The following is an 11,344-nucleotide window of genomic DNA, read 5'->3' on the forward strand; positions in this document are numbered from 1 at the left end:
ACAAAAATTATATATACGTGCGACTATAATCATAAATGCACGTAAACTCGCTCACACAAATCCTTTGGTGTAACGCAAGGGTATTTTCAATACATACAAGCAATAAACATGTGTAGTTGTAAACATGTATATACACACTTCCACGTGCTCGCACACCCACGTGCACGAACCGTCAAAACGGTAGGACTTCACCAACCAGTCAAACAATAACCAAGTGTCGATACACACACATACGCGCGAACGCTCACATATACCCATGATGTCGTTAGCACATATTGCGGATAATTATATCTGCAGTAAACAATATTTATTACAACAATATATCCTTTCACATCAATCAGAAAATTACCTTTGTTGTGACATTGATATTTGAAGTTACCAGATTTTCTAAATTAACTGCACGAGTTGCCAAGTGTGGATGGACAGAAGGACAAATGACAAGTTGACAAGCTTGACTGATAGACTGGTAGTTCAAACATATTTATCACCGTCTAGTCAGACACTACGCATACACGGACAAAACAAAACAAAACTCCACTCAGTGGCTCACGCGCTTTCATATACACATACTATTGATACTAATCGCTGTCAATTCAACAATACAACCTGCATACAGGAATATCCAGTGCAATAAAACTAAAAAATTAACACAAACGTAATAGTAGCCGATACATTTGGTATAGGATTAATTTATTATCCGAGTGTCATGACAAATTGTCTATTTACACCACACACTTAATACATGTATTTTAACTGTCACGTATCCCTCGTGTGTGCATACATCGTCAGTATTTGAAAATTAGATTAATATTCGCAGATCATAGATAGGGCAACACAAATTAGTCAACAACTCGGGTGTTTGTGGGACTGTCGTTGCGACAGTGACCTACATGGTGAGACGAAAAACATGTCACTGCTGTTGGGATCCAGGTAAGCATACTTTCACTTTCAGAAATTTTGTCAGCTGATCCAGGTTACGAATAATTTCTGGTTTTCCCACTTCTGTATGCTTAACAAAGAGTTGACAAAGAGCCATCAGTTGACCAACATTGAAATAGTTTGCCTTCTCGTCGGAGCTTTACACTTTCCATGAAGAGATGATGTTTTGTTTAGTTTTAGTCATATCTTCGTTAATGAAAATCTTGCTTCCTTCAGGAGTGGCGTAGTTTTTTAATGTGGATCGGGCTTTGTAGAAGCGTCTGCGTGCTTGGTACGATACAAACCGGACGATTATTGCTCGGTGTTTAGTTTTTGAAGGGGGGCCCACCCTGTGGGATCTGTCAATCTCCCATTCCTGAAGATCAATTTTTAGTGTGTCATGGGCCAAGTCAATAATCAATTTATCAGTATTCTCCGATTCAGTTTCCTTTATACCGGTCACGCGTAGACTGTACCGACGGGTATGGTCTCACTACACAGATGTCATCTGCCATTGAAACCCATGTTAAACTGCCCTACTTCAAGCGAAGATTGCCCATAGAACGGGTTCTCGTTGGCACCAACAACATACACCATTGCAAACATACATTATATAAGCATTTATTTTCACTCCAAAATTGAGAACATTTCCGTCTCAGTTTTTTGCTATATAACCGCATCTGGCTGTAGTACCGGTCCGAATAGGTGGTTCATTAACCGATTCACTCCGGCTGTCACTTGCGCTATATACCCATGTCCCAAAAGGTCGATGCACAATATTACAAAATAACATGGGCAAAATACAGCCAGAAGGCTTACCATTAAACATACATATTGTTTTAATTCTTCACCATTTGCTAGAAGTGAATATGTGACCCATAACATGTGTCCCAATTAGGAACTGTAGTGGACCGTGATGAATGAACTGTCACCTGGAAGTGATCTGTGTAGTGAGACCTATATTGTTCCAAGTCATCAATTTTTGCCTCCAAATTGTTATTTTCATTAATGAGGTCGGAATTTTGTAAACGTAATTTTTCTATTTCGACTCGCAAAGGTTTATTCATTTTTTCCAGTAATTGACGGATATCAGGCATAATAACATTTCGAAGTTCTTGAGCAATGATTTTGTCAGACTTTTCTAGGGTGGTCGTCTTCGAGGGCGGGGATGTATCCAGATCGGAATCCATATCAGTTATGTGTGGTTTCGGTCGTTTATCTTGCGAGAGCTGCAGTGGGCTTACATCTTTACGTTTTAGATCACCGCTGGCCATTAACAATCAACCTAGTCATACACAGAGCAGTGCACCGATGAGTGTAAACAAAGAGAAAGATCAGTCGGTAGTGGAGGCGTAACACTAATGCGCTGTGCACGTGTATTTTAGTGCTCGTGACGTCACCAATCTATTGTTATATCATTATTGCATTAAAACAAACGTTTTACAAAGAAAACGAAGGCAACAAGTATGCCATAGGAACGTAGGCAATATCAAACAAGTTTTAACAGCTACAAACCAGTCCTAGCTTAAAGTTAACAGTCACATTGTCTGTTCTTCATGGGAGCCAAAATCGCCCATTCTTGTGTGTCCGCCATCTTTCATTTGCCGTGAACTTGAACAGCAAAAAACTAAGAAATTGTCGACCTCAGGATTAGCGTGCTAAAACCCATTCACACGCGATGAATCTTGTTGGCTTTTGGTTGACTATTGGACAATTAGTCTGTCTTGCCTACGATGAATTGTGCTCCAGTTGTTTTATAAATGTATAAGAATTTTAATCTTTGTTTGTTTTAATACCATATGACACAGCTTGCTGAACTATTGCTGGACAAAACATAGAAATAAATGCATCATATTAATGCAAGTAACAGGGTTGAAAATTAGCAGTCGACCAGTCGCCCGTGGCGACCTTTATAATTGGCTACGGGCGATTAAGAATTTTACAAAGATAGTCCGTTGGGCGACCATCGATTTTAGGGTCTGATGGGTATGGTACCAGTTGAAAAAGAAAAACACTGAAACTGAATTGAATGTGACAATAATTAAAACACACCGCATCTTTGTTGGCCCGAACTACAGAACTGGCAGCAGAAGACATAAAACATGCTCTATATTTTGACATAGCCAGATTCAGCTTCTGTGGCTTTGGGCTGGGTCTTTCTAAAAATAGATCTCAAAACGTATTGAAGAGACTAAATGTATTTTTAAATTCTGGAAGTCGTCGGTTTATTCGAATGAACTGGATATGCCATAATTATCTAGTAAAGCTACTATTTGACAATTGTTTTGCAATGGTATGGTAAAAAGAATTCATATTTAATTAGCTTACATTATTCTGGAACAAAATCAATCTATCTTGTAATTTTAACTCACATACACTAACGTGAGCGCATTCACACACATAAAAATAACAATAAAATGTTCCATTACTACAGTTCTTATTCCAAAGGTCAGTTAATTGATTGTTATCGGTATTGTTTTAAGTTTAAGCAGTTTGCATGAAATAAGAACAGACCAGATCTAAAGTGACACCAAGATTTATATGATGACATAATTGTCCACATATTACATAAGTTTTGCAGTAAAATTGTAAATACATATCATATTTCTATCTATAGCAGGTCATTTATTGTCGTTTTTTGGACCGGTTGTTTGAATACCATAACAGGTCATGATAATACTGACACATTTTTATGGTTTTTATTCCAGGGATTTTCATAACTAATATATAAGACTGGAAAATCACCCGGGTATAATTTTGATTAGTACTATAGTTGAATTTGAGAAGGGCCAGTACGATTTTTCTTCAACTGGCCCTGCTGGCAACCATGGTTTTCATGTTAATTTTCAACCCTAGAATAACTCAAACTCACATTTTTCGTATTAATATTATGATCGCATAAATTTCAGGATCAACAGTATATATATTGTTTTTCTCAGGGCACAATTAATATTTCACAAGAACCGTTGTTCAGTTCGCGTGTCGGTTACACAACTTTAAAATTACGAGAACTACCAATTGGTTACATGGTGAACAATTACATTCTAAAATTAAAAGTACCATATATCAGTAATGAAAGAGAAAATTAATTTGTTTTTAAATACATTTGAACCACCAATGTAGCACAGAACCGTAGTTATAGTGTTTTAGGATTAGATAGGCCTGACTCATTGGTTACAAGTGAACTGACTTCCGGTTTCCTAAAATTTTGAAATATTGTCCCCTGTGTTTTTAATTAATAATTAAAAATGTGTGTTATGTAATGCTGTTCAATACACCCACCCACCCCCTGTAACACTACATAAAGTTTGGACATACACCCACCCACCCCACAAGTGTTACGTAATATTTCAATGGCCCCTTACTTGCTGTTATGCCCCTAAATCTGACATTGTAGATGGCCAAAAAAATGGTGTGGTGCCCTGACTGGTTTTCCACCATACCCCTTCCCTGTCCCATAGGATGAAACAGGGCTAGCTTTGGGTGAGCAGAACAATTCGCCAAATAGTGGTAATCTATTAAACTTTAAAAAATCTAGTCTACCAAAATATAAATTTTTACATGAAATTATTTCGCCAAATTAAAATAAAATTCACTAATTATTTCAAAAATGTGCAATTGGCGAATTTGGCGTGTGCCAGAGCTAGCCCTGGTGAAATAATTTTTATCCGAGGAAACCGTGACAGAAAGTAAGTTGCCTTGTCATCCCTCGATCTCTTTGAAAGGAAAGTTTTCCTTGTTCCTCCTCCAGCTCAGTCTAATTTTTTTTATTAATCTGAAGGTAACACTTGACATGCCCCACAAAGATTAAAGTTCGACCTCTGCAACAAAGTCCAAAACTTACTGTGTTGATAACAGAAGGCAGACTGGTTGTTTGTGGCTAGATACTACAGGGGGATATGTTTGCCTGGATTATAGATCAATATTGAACAGTTTATATGATAAATATTCATATACATGTATGTATACGAAAAATAAAATTGTAAAAGGTGTATGTCTCCCACCCACATCTTATTTTGATATTCTGGTTTTGATACTGTAAGCACTTCCTAAGGGCAGGGCCATTCAAATATTATGTATGCTCAGGGGTTGGGTGGGGCTATATATAGCTAGGTCCAAACATTATGTGTCATTACAGGGTGTTGGGTGTGTATACTGAACAATGTTACGTAACATTTATTTTTACTGAAATGATTTTTTTTCTTCCTCTTGAACCGGGATAGCTACATGTAGGCCTCTTAAAAAAGAAGTTTGTTTTGTTTAAAGGAGGGGACAATTAAGGCATTTGGCCTGGTATACATAGTCAACGATATACAATGCACATTATTGCTTAATATCAACAAGTATAATTGTATAGTTAATTAATAAAATGCTTAAATGTGATGGCTATTATATATAACTGGCACAGCCATTTTATACCATCCCAGTAAATATGCCCTCTGGCGAGCTGGTGATTACGTAATACCTAACGTGTCACGTCAGGAATTACAGGTAGTCTTCGAACTGAAGAAACAAAACATACATGTACCTGATTTTTGCGGATGCATCGCAATGTTATGTAATAATATCCATCTGGGTAAGCCAGCACCAAGTATATATTATATTTCAATACAAAATAAACCACCATTGTCAAAGTTGAAATAACTGTCTTATGTTTTGTACATAAATTAACCCACGTACTGAAATGATAATCAGAGTGTTTTCTTGGTTAATTGAGTCTTCTTTCCGTGGCCTGTACCTGTGGTTCCTGATTGGCAGGTGTATATTTAGACGGTCCCCAGACACTGTGTCTAGACACACTAAAAAGACGTGCCTCTTTTATTAAGATCACAGGGTTATGTGTGATAACCACGTGGACACCCCTCCAATCGTAATAGACATTATCAGCTGTCCTGCTTTATTACTGTAAGTAATTCTGTAAAATCCTTGATTAAGTAGACTTTCCCATATAAAATCGCAAAACTGACCATTGATTACATAGTCCCAAAGAAAAGAAAATTATCATTTGGGTATCGTGAGTGGTCGTTTTTGCTGGAATGTACCCTACCAATAGGCCTAATAATATGCATTTTTAGCTTTGGATTTTTTAAAAGAGTAAAATACTATAACTCCATTTCTTTCTATTGATGCAAATTGAAATATATTTAGTTTATTAGTTTATTATACTATCAAGTCGTTTATGTTGTTTTACAAGTCAGGTTGATGAAAGCGAAGCGCCTTGTCGTAAATTAGAGTGTTTGTTTACACTGTGCATAGAGCCGTTGGACAGAGCTGATGCCACTTTGCCCCAAGCTATACCACCGGACATCACAAAAACAAAACAAAATGGCTGTCCCCAGTTAGCAGTAATAATGACGTTTTTTTATTAACTCTAAAAGTACGCGTTTTTCATTTCTTAAAGTGTCAGTATGTATTGGTTGTCCGGGTATGCATCTTTCCAACACATAAGGCTCTTATTTGAGTTGAGCCTCCCTTTAACGACACCACTACAGTGATAGAAATAAGCAGACTTTTTCAGTAGTCTACTGGACAAATTAATACATCTAGAAATCTACTTGTCCGCCAATATTTTCACTTGTCCAAATAAATTATTTGTTTTATTCAAGGGTGATGGTTTTGATTGATCAAAATAAAACTGCACTAAAAATTTCTACTTGCATGTCCACTGGACAACCACCAAGGCATATTTTGCTTGTCAGAATAGATATTCACTTGTCGGGACAAACGGACAAGTGCTTATTTTAAACACTGCACTAGAGCACATTGATGAAGTAATCATCGGCTATTGGATGTCAAACATTTAATAATTCTGACTTGTAGTCATCGGAGGAAACCCGCTACATTTTTCCTAATGCAGCAAGGGATCTTTTATATGCACCATACCACTGACAGGATAGCACATACCATGGCCTTTAATATGCAGCTAGGCCTCTATGTCACAACATTTTTGTGTGAGCTCTTCCATAACCTTTATGCATGGTCTGATACAGCTTTAATGCTTTATCAACCATTATGTTGCATGGCAATCAGTTTGGCGCAAATGAAAAACCAGAATAACATCATAATAGTATACATATAAATATGCGTATACGTTATCACACTGCTTGTTTGGGATGCATGGGGGTGTCTCTGAGCATTACATAATGCAGGGCTAGCTCTGCGTGAGCAGGAAATTTCGCCAAATGATCTATTAAACTTCAAAAATTGCAAAAACCCAGTTATTTTGTCTCAAAATAACAATTATTCCATAAAATTATTTTACCAAATCAAATTTGGTGAGTACCAGAGCTAGCCCTGTAATGTTTTGGGGGATCGTTTTGGAGAATAAACCAGTCGACCAAGACTGGTCTGTCAAAGTCAGTAGTACATTTACATGTATTTGCTATCCTGCCTGTGGGTTGGTGTATATAAAATATTCCTTGCTACTAATGGAAAAATGTTGCAGGTTTCCTCTCTAAGACTATATATCAGAATTGCCAAACATTTGACATCCAATGGCCAATGATTAATAAATGAAACTACTCTAGTGATGTCGCTAAACAAGAAAACCTAGAACGAAGAAAACAAAGAAAGCCTACATGTAGTATTGGCATTTTTTAAATGTTTTACAGGAGACGACAAAAAGTGTTATGTTAAAAGCTGATTTAGTCTAAGAAATGGCTCTTAAGAACTATAAGATGGCAAATAAACCCTTTTTTCTTCATAAAAAATGCAGATATGAGAATTTCTTAATTCAGCGACGATATGAAAAATTATATAATAACTATATTTATCATATAATCTTTTACATTTCCAGTGCAATCAAAGTATGTGATATTTTTCAGATCACATACTTTAAGAATTTGATAACTTTGCAAATTAGATGTAAATTAAATGAGGTCATGGCACTAGGTTTATTGCCATTTAAGCAAATGTACTAGCTATACTAGGGTGACACTCCTTAATTGATATATGCATTCATAGTCATCAAACAAAAACATTTCAACAGCAACCTTACACTGAAAGCTGTTCAGCATTCAGAAAACAAAAAATGTTAAGTACTAGTTTATTTTTATGTAAGGATAACCAAAATGACGTCATCCAAGTTTTCACGTCATTTCCATTCAAAAAGACGCTGCATCACATATTGTTATGTCATTTGAATATCTAGTAATAATGGTATTATAAGCTTGAGATTATATGATAAAGAGATTATTACCCTCATGTGTTTTGGTATCGTCAATATCATATATTAGGAATAAAATTTATGTATTATGCTCCCCAGAGCCTTGCATAATACAATTTTTATTCCTAATATATATGATATTGATGATATTGAAAAACACTGGTAATAACCTCTATATATGCAAATAAAACAATAAAAGGTGTATATTATATAATGTCCCTTGCTTCTCCCCCCAACTTATTGTGATATTTAGGGTGTGATACATAGACAAAACTACATATATGTGGTTTTCTGATTTCTGTATTCCATGAGTGTATTTCCTGCAGGAAATACACTCGTGGAATACAGAAATCAGAAAACCACATATATGTAGTTTTGTATTTATTACATACCCTAAATTGGAATTTTTTTTCCAAATAATAATTGAAAAATTGTAACACTGCTAGCTAATGACGGGGATTTCTAAATTTACACAACTAGGTCATCTGTGTTACTACACGGACCAAAGAACCACCAATTATTACACATAGGAATATAGTTCTATTTAAACAATAAACAGAAATAAGAAAGAACGAGTGAAAAGTTACCTATAAGTTTAATGATATTGTTTGAAATGCCTTTTAGAGACAATGTAATAGCTAAAATTCACGAACAATATAATATTTAATTTGCTCGTAATACGTCAGAAAACTTTCAGCATGCCAGTTTTATCAACAAAGAAAAATGTCAAGAATTGTTCACTCAGTGTCTGAGTCGTCATCGGTGTGGGGTTTTTTCATTGATATTCATGGAATTATTCGTTGCTGAAAAGTTTAAGTTTATATTAAATGTGCCTCCATAAATCATCGCTCTACTGAATAATCCGGTTGACAGTTCATTCAAGTTTTCTACGTGAGGAGATGGTGCATGCGACAGCATTGTTGCTAAAGTCGACGACAGTCACTTTTCGCACCCTTGTTTTGGCTTCGTACACAATAAATATAGCATATCTTACCGTAATTTCACTAGAAATCCATATTTCGTAAAAGGTACAATTTTTTAATCACAAGATTTTGTTCAAACACATCCAGGTGCATTCTTACATTGAAATTTTTCCAAAAAGGAAACGTCATGTACCCAGTTTATGGTTGTAAGGAGATACAAAGTGACGTCATTGGAATACTGACGTCATTTAAATTCAAAATTAGCTGTATTAATACAATGCTGCACTACATTAAAATAAAAACTAGTCTACTAACCTTGACCCCTGTCAAATTCCTATGAAAGATGAAAGAAATAAAAGGTACCTTTTGTCAAATATATCATATCACAAAATTACGGTTGGAGATGTTTTATTTATTGAATAAGAATAAGAATTGTGTACGAAGCCAAAACAAGGGTCCAAAAAGTGACTGTTGTCTACCTTAACTATCGTGGATTAAAAGTTCGTTGGTTAGTAGTGTTCCTGTCTCAAGTTTTGTTATCACGCTCATTAAATTGTAAATATTTGTCACCGTTTTCGTCTGTTTTCAGTTCAAATTTTCCACAAAATAGCGTTTTAAACAAACCAAGTACAAACTTTGTTTACATATAGCGAAGGGCATTCCCGGTAACCATGTGCTATAAATAGTAGCGTTGAATACGGTATAGTTCCTGCAGTTGTGTATTTCATTTTTGTATACATGATGCACGGTTGGTCGGGGATCGATCCCCGTCAGTGACCTATTTGCCTATTTCTCGCTTCAACCAGTGCATCATGATTGGTATATCAAAGGCTGTGGTATATATACTATACTGTCTGTGGGATGGTGCATATAAAATATCTCTGCATGGCTGCTAATGGAAAAATGTAGTGGATTTCCTCTCTAAGACTACATGTCAGAATTACCATATGTTTGACATCCAGTAGCCGATGATTAATAAATCAATGTGCTCTAGCAGTGTGGTCAAACAAAACAAACTTTAACTTTGCATGTAAATATGATTGACTGGGTCAATAACACATTCCAAACTGTATTTGCATATCCACATCCATTTAAGATTCACTCTGGACATAGCCATACATTAACTGCTAAAGTCCAGGAGAGCTAGGGGGTGGTAAGTTGCTATCAATTGTGAAATGTTTTTTCTTTCTTAATTCAGCTATAGATTCCTAATCTCTTTAGTTGAAAATGTGTGTGCTCTTTAAAAGATTTGTGAATTCATTTGCCTTCTGGAACCTCGTTCTATGTTGTTTCATCATTATCAACAACCAATGTACATAGAAAGTTGAAGTTTGTTTTGTTTAGCAAAACCATTATTGCACATTGATTTATTAATCATTGGCTCTTGGACATCAAACATTTATTAGTCTCCCCCTCCCCTCCCCCCCCCCCCCCCCACACCCCCAGTTGGACCGGTAGGGGACTAATATATGTCTATTTTATGATGTCATTTCTGCATAGTGCTATCAAACGATCGACAAATACTATGACTAAAATAATTGATTTTCCAAAATGCTACAGACTGATTTTTTTTTCTTGAGTTGAATTATGACAATAAACTTTACTGTTGGTAGCTAGGCACTTGGTCTATACATATACACAATGTAGTATTACTGTACTGTATTAAATAATAATTAAAGGAACATTATTAGCATTATGTGTTAAGATTGTCCAAGCAAAAGGTAAATAAACTTTGAAAATAACTAAAACCTTGTGTGGCTGAGTACATTTAATTTTAAAATGTATCCATGTTTAAATAAAATAAATTTAGCGTTGTAATATCAACATTACATGCTAAACAAGTAACAATTCCCTGTTTTGTCTACATTACACCTCTGCGATTTCTGAGCTATAGCTAGCAAGTTATAAAATTGAAAATGACTTAATTGCATGTCCGTAAGTCTTTAATTGTTCACTTTGAAATATAAATGCAGTCCAACTTCCATTTATCAACTGTAGTTTTCTTAATATCCATGCCTTGATACAGGGAGTAGAGATTTAAAAAAATATTTTTGGGAGGTGGGGTGGGGGCTAGTAGTCAACAAAAGTTACTAGACTGCAAGAAAAATCACTAATATGTCTTCCTACTATAGGACATCCTGAACAGATGAAACCTCTATGGGTTCTAGCAAGCTGTTAAACACACATTACATTGTACCTACATGTATATAGTGCATCATTGTATCTGTCAATCAGCTAATTCTGAAATAATTTGCATCTACTCTGAATTACTGTGGCCTGGACTAGCATATTTAAACTGCATGCACTTGTTTCTAGTGATAATTTCTACAGAGGACGC

Source organism: Gigantopelta aegis, chromosome 10, assembly GCF_016097555.1.
Source record: "Gigantopelta aegis isolate Gae_Host chromosome 10, Gae_host_genome, whole genome shotgun sequence".
Taxonomy (NCBI): Eukaryota; Metazoa; Mollusca; class Gastropoda; order Neomphalida; family Peltospiridae; genus Gigantopelta; species Gigantopelta aegis.